The sequence below is a fragment of the Lutra lutra genome, chromosome 12 (genome assembly GCF_902655055.1).
Source record: "Lutra lutra chromosome 12, mLutLut1.2, whole genome shotgun sequence".
Taxonomy (NCBI): Eukaryota; Metazoa; Chordata; class Mammalia; order Carnivora; family Mustelidae; genus Lutra; species Lutra lutra.
Window position 1 is genome coordinate 37649856 of NC_062289.1, and position 6000 is coordinate 37655855.

Below are 6000 nucleotides of genomic sequence, written 5' to 3' on the forward strand. Positions count from 1 at the left end.
CCAAGTTACAGCATACATCCATTTGGATTTTGAATTTTATTTTATAATTGGCCCAAAAGTGTCTTCGGTGAGAAATCTCTCATTTCTGAATCCATGGCCATTAGAAAGAGATATCGGACTCTGAATGCTGCTATCAGTGACCTGTAACTCAGTGGGGAGTGCTTAACTTAGTAAAAATAAAGGGTAACAAAAGAAATGGTTGGAGTAGGGAGTAAAGAACTTGCCCAAATAGGTCAGGTGCCGTGGGAAGAGACTGAGAATGATGTCCTCTTCCAAAAGTGTGAAATAATAACTATTACTTAATATAATAGGGGTGCCTGGGTGGCTCAGTGGGTTAAAGCCTCTGCCTTCGGCTCAGGTCATGATCCCAGGGTCCTGGAATCCAGTCCACATTGGGCTCCCTGCTCAGCAGGGAGCCTGCTTCCTCCTCTTTCTCTGCCTGCCTCTCTGCCTACTTGTGATCTCTCTGTGAAATAAATAAATAAAACCTTTTAAAAAAATAATGTTCTCTCTGATAGGAATGTGTAGGTCTTATTTGGATACTGATTCAAACAAAAAAGACTTAAAATATTTTTGAGACAATTGGACATTTGATGATTCTTAGGAACTCTTATAAATATTGTTAGTTGTGATAATGGTCTTATAACGTTAAAAGGAAGGACTGGTATCTTTTAGAGACACGTACTGAAATATTTATAGATGGAAGGATATGATTTCTGGGATTTGCTGTGGGAATGTATGGGAGAGAGGAAGTGGAGGGGAGCAGTGTTGAAATAAGATTGGCCATGAGTCAGTAACCATTAAAGCTGAGTGATGGGTGTGCGGAGGTTCATTATACTATTCTGATTTCTCCGTAATAAAATGCTTTTTAAAAGAATATAATGCTTTGGGGCACCTGGGTGGCTCAGTTGATTAAGTGTCTGACTCTTGACCTCAGCTCGGGTCTTAATCTCAGGGTTTTGAGTTCAAGCCTCATATTGGGCTCCATGTTGGGAATGGAGCCTACTTTAAAAAAAAAAAAAAGATTATGGTATTTTTAATACTAAAAATTTAAATACATTTTTACCTAAAATTGGTGGTCTGCTTTAGCTTGGCGTTGTAGGTGCTGGCAGTTTGAGAACCGCTGCCTGAACAGCATGAGGTCTTGAAGAGAGGGAATACCCAAATCCTAAAACCTGGCACAAAGGACGCGTGGGAGGAAAAGAGCCACAGGGCAGGTGAAGTTGTCCTTTAGTGTGCTCTGTGATCCCAGAGCACTATAAGAGTAGTTCCTGATGTAGGCAAGGGAATGGAGAGACGAAAGACCTCAGCTTCAGGTTTCTCTGGTGTAGAATTTGGTACTAGAGCAGGCTTGGGATGCATTAGAACTCTTGGTCTGAGAAAATACCAGTTGATCTCGGGCCCGGAGACACAGGCCTATAAAAGTGTGATGCAGGGATACCCCCGTGGGACCCCACTGACCTGCAGGGTGAACTTCCTGTTGAGGCACCCACACATGGAGCCTGATAGCCTCGGTCTGAATCTCATTTCTGTAATTGACTAACTCTCTGGTCTTGGGCAAATTACTATCTTACTCTCAAACTGTCAAGTTTTCTAATCTGTGAAATGAGCATCATAACTGTATCTACCCCACAAGATTGCCAGGATAGAATGAGGAAATGTCACAAGAGCATTTAACTCAGAGTCTGGCTCATGTGCCGGCAAGCATGAGCTGTGACCACTCATCTCCCTCTGGACTCTGCTTTAGAATGGCAGGTGTTCTCCTAACTCACCAATGTACTCCTGCCCAACTTTTTTCTCAGTTGTTTTTATTCTTTGTTCTCTTTTCTTAGGCTTCCAGGACTCTTAGATCCATGTTTGCAGCCCCCCTGTAGTAATAGAACAACATCACAGGATAGATGTTTCCGTGTGCTTATCTTACTACTGGCTCTATCAACTGGTTTCCTTGTCTTCTTCATGGCTTATCTTGGACATTTATTCCATCTTCTGTGTGTCTTTATAAGCTGGTTCAATTTTTTTTTTTTTGATGGTGCAAGGGAAGGAGTAAATACCTAGCTAAATAAATAAGCCACCTGTGATGGAGGCCAGGGGAAGAAAGGAGTCACAGGGGTAGAAGGAGAGGACTCTGATCAATGAGCGCCCCTGGAGTAACAGGGAGAGGAGATACAACTCACTGGGCCTCTTCAAAATCATTGCTGCTTGGGGTGCCTGGGTGGCTCAGTTGTTAAGCCTCTGCCTTCGGCTCAGGTCATGACCCCAGGGTCCTGGGATCCAGACCTGCATCAGGCTTCCTGCTCAGCAGAAGTCTGCTTCTCTCTCTGCCTGTCACTCCCCTTCTTGTGCTCTCTCTGACAAATAAATAAAATCTTATAAAAAAAGAAAAATCACTGCTGCTTTATGCCTTCCTTGGTATTCATCACGTAGGCTCCCATCGTTTGTTTCCCTGTAATAATGGGCCATCGAATCCTTAAACACAGAAAAGGGGCAAGTTGCCTCCCTGTTTGGGTGGCAGGGTTGGGGGTGAAAATGGGGCAGGTTTCTTCCCACTGCAGACGCAGAAGCCCAGGTTCAGCCAGGTTTTCTTCTCTGACTCAGTGGGACTTCTGTCTCCGCAGCAGACAAAGCCTTTCCTGGGAAGAGGTAGTGCTTTCCTGGCCAACAGGATGCTGACTGCTGACAGGCGTCCCGTGCGCCCCAAACACGCCACTCTCTTCCACTCAGGGTCAGAGAGATGAGTCACCTCCACCAGCCCGGGGACTTGGGAGCCTTGGATTTTTCCAGCATGACCACAGAAGGGCAGGGCCTGGGGCTTTGTGATAGGGAACAGGGCAAGGGCTTTTTTCAGAGATCTAACCAAGGCCTTGGTGACTGATATCTCCCCTCATAACAACTGGGGAGGAAGCTGCTAACTAGAGATAAAGATGACAGAGTTTCTGGTCTTTTCAAAGAAAAAGTCCCGTTAGAGACAATATCAGACCTTGAAAACAAGGTGTCCCTGAAGTACACATGAGCATTCTTCCCCCCAAACTCCTTGCTTGCCTATCTGGAAGGTTTTGCAAAGAAATAATAACCTAAGTATCTGTGCCACTCAGTACCATCTTCCCTCAAATCTGACACTGCCGTCTCTGCTGGTGGAGTGGCGGGGGCCATCAGCTTTGCTCAGAGACAAACATGGCTACAGGAACAGAAGGGAGAGGCAAGGACTGGAACGTGTCCATGGGAGGTCCGGTGCATGCTGGTTCTAGGCCCTCGTAGTCTCACTGCCTGGGCCGGGACCCTCCTCGGAGGAAGGGGGCTGTGCAGTGTGGACACTCTTTCAGGCCTCCGGCAAGGTTTTTCTTTAATTATAAGAAGTTCTTATTTATTTTCCTCATCTTTTTTCTCTAATTTAATAGGAAAAAAAAACAGGATATATGAAAAGTCAGAGTTGGACACAGAAACCATGAATGGCATATTGCTAAGTGCATGAAAAAAATCACAAAATGGTAGGTGAACCCCATTTTTATAGTAATGAAAACATCAGTAAGAAAGGATGTGAAAGGATTCATGCCAAGGAGTGAATTGTCTCCTCTGGAGAGGGAATGGATTTGGGGTAGGAGTTATGAAGAAGGGGAACTTAAACTTTTTCTCTGAAATTGTGGAATTTGGGGGGAGAGCACTTAGTCGATTTAAAAGAGTAAAAAAGTCCATTTAGGCGCTCTGGGTTGGGAGTACTCACCTTCCCGTGGAACACAGGCTTGTCCTTGAGGTGGGAGTCTCCCTCCCAGGCTTCCTGCGTCCATAAAGAAAGCCCTTCACCACCTGCCCTGTCCACCAAGACATGAGACCCTCTGTCCTGCCGTGTGTCAGGCCTGCCAAGACTCCCCAACTGCACAATGGCCGTGCCTCAGGGAATACAAAGCACACCCCGCTGTTATCCTCACATAATGCTCATGGCATTCCTGTGACGTCGGGACAGCAGTGTGTCTACTCTACACTGGAGGAACCTGAAGCTCAAGGGATGAGACCACACAGCTGCTAGGAGGCAGGGAAGGCAGTGAGGCAGGCCCCCTCCACCCACACTCAGGCTTCCTTCCAGCCCCTGCCTCCTCTGGCAGAAGAAGGTTGGTGTGGAGCTACATGAGAACAGCAAGAAGGAGCCCAGGGACTCTGCCTGGATAGAACACAAGGACACTCTGTAAGTGCACATGCCCACGTAATTAACATCCTGGGATGGTTACCTTTATGTGCGACTTGGCTAGGCCATGGTACCCAGATATTCAGTCAAACACCAGTCTAGATTTGCTTTTTTTAGATGGACGTTAATATTTAAACCAGTAGACTTTGAATAAATCATTACTCTTCATAATATGGGTGGGCCTCATCTAATCAGTTGAAGGCTTTAAAAGAAAAAGACGGAAGACCACCCAAGAAGTGGGAATTCTGCCTCCAGGCTGCTTTTGGACTCAGCACCAATCCTACCCTGGATCTCTTGCCTGCTGGTCTGCCTTTCGAATTTCAGACCTGCCAGCCCTATAGTCCTGTGAGCCATTCCTTAAAATAAATCTCTTTCTCTTCATATATACACACATTCTACTGGTTCTTTCTCTAGAGACCCCTGACCAACACACTTTCCCTAACGGGTGGACACATTCAGTTTAAATTAGTTTTTGTTTCTATTACCATACCTAGCAGTGAGGCTTGCCCATCTTATACGCCTCATGAACATTTGAGTGAAAACCAACAGCCAGACTAAAAACACTCTATGGTTTTGCCAGATGTGATTTTTATTTAAACTATTATTTTATTCCCTTATAGTCACTCTAAAGGAAAGGAACAAAAATTGTCTTGATTAAATTAGAGGCGGGAGGGTGGGAGCAATGAGTGGTAAGATGTCTTCCATTTCTGAAGATTCTGTGACCCATCATTCCAAAAACTAGTTTTTTGTTTGTTTGTTTGTTCATTTTGTTTTTTGTCTTTTAAATCAGAGTAAATGGGGACTGGCAGGGCCAGAAGAAGAGCTCAAGGTGCCTCTCCTTCTCCGTAGGGGCCCTGGACCATCCTTTCTGCAAGGATGTGCCTAATCCCATTCTGTCCACACTCCCCCCACCACCACAGGCAAACGCTCTTGCTACCAGACATGCTGCTGAGGCCAGCATGAACTCATTCACATGTTTGCCCAGCAGTGTTTGCATTTTACAAGAGCTGGGAGAAGAACCAAGGAAACAGCTTCCTGCAGGGCAGCTCCATTGCTCCCACTTCAACCAGAAAGGATGCTGAGGCACAGGGATGTTGGGCAGTGAATGCAAGGCTGCACGGGAGTCATGGTCCAGGCTGGTCACGAGGCAGCCAGGAGGAAGAAAGGTGTCTGGGAAGGTGTGCCTCACTGCTCTGGAATCCGGGTTCACTAAGCGTCCCCACTTCCTGGAGAGCAGATCCTGATGAAGGGACTGAGGCTTCACATCTGGCTTCACTCTCCCCAGGGCCAACCCCTGGATATAGAGGAGTGCTTCTTCATTCCCAGTTACTTTTTGACTTTATGTGTTCTTTCACATAAGTCGTGTTTGAAGCAATGTTCATTTCCCACAACGTGGCCAGTTCATTCCTGGCCTGCTATCACTTGGAGAGTTCCCTCACCCCTCAGCACTTAGCATAGTGGTCACCTCCAACACAAGGCTTCCTCTGTCTTCTCTGCGCCAGAATTTCCCCAAGGCCACAGTGCACAGGCTCCATGTTTGTTGCCTGGCATGGTCACTGGGCTGAGATCCTTAAGGGCAGGGATACTGACACTGAGCAGTGTCTGGCCCACAGGAGATCCAGTAAAAGTGAGTAAACCAGGGAATATTTCCTTTTCACGTGGGAAAATGACTAGAAATTACTAGTACTCTTGCCTGATACATAATGGGCATTCCATATTTATAGGATAGTTCTTAAGAGTGCTTAGAATAAATACCCCTGACCTAAGTAATGCTATGGGCATTCGAGGTACTATTGCCATCATATCTGGGTAAACTGTCAATG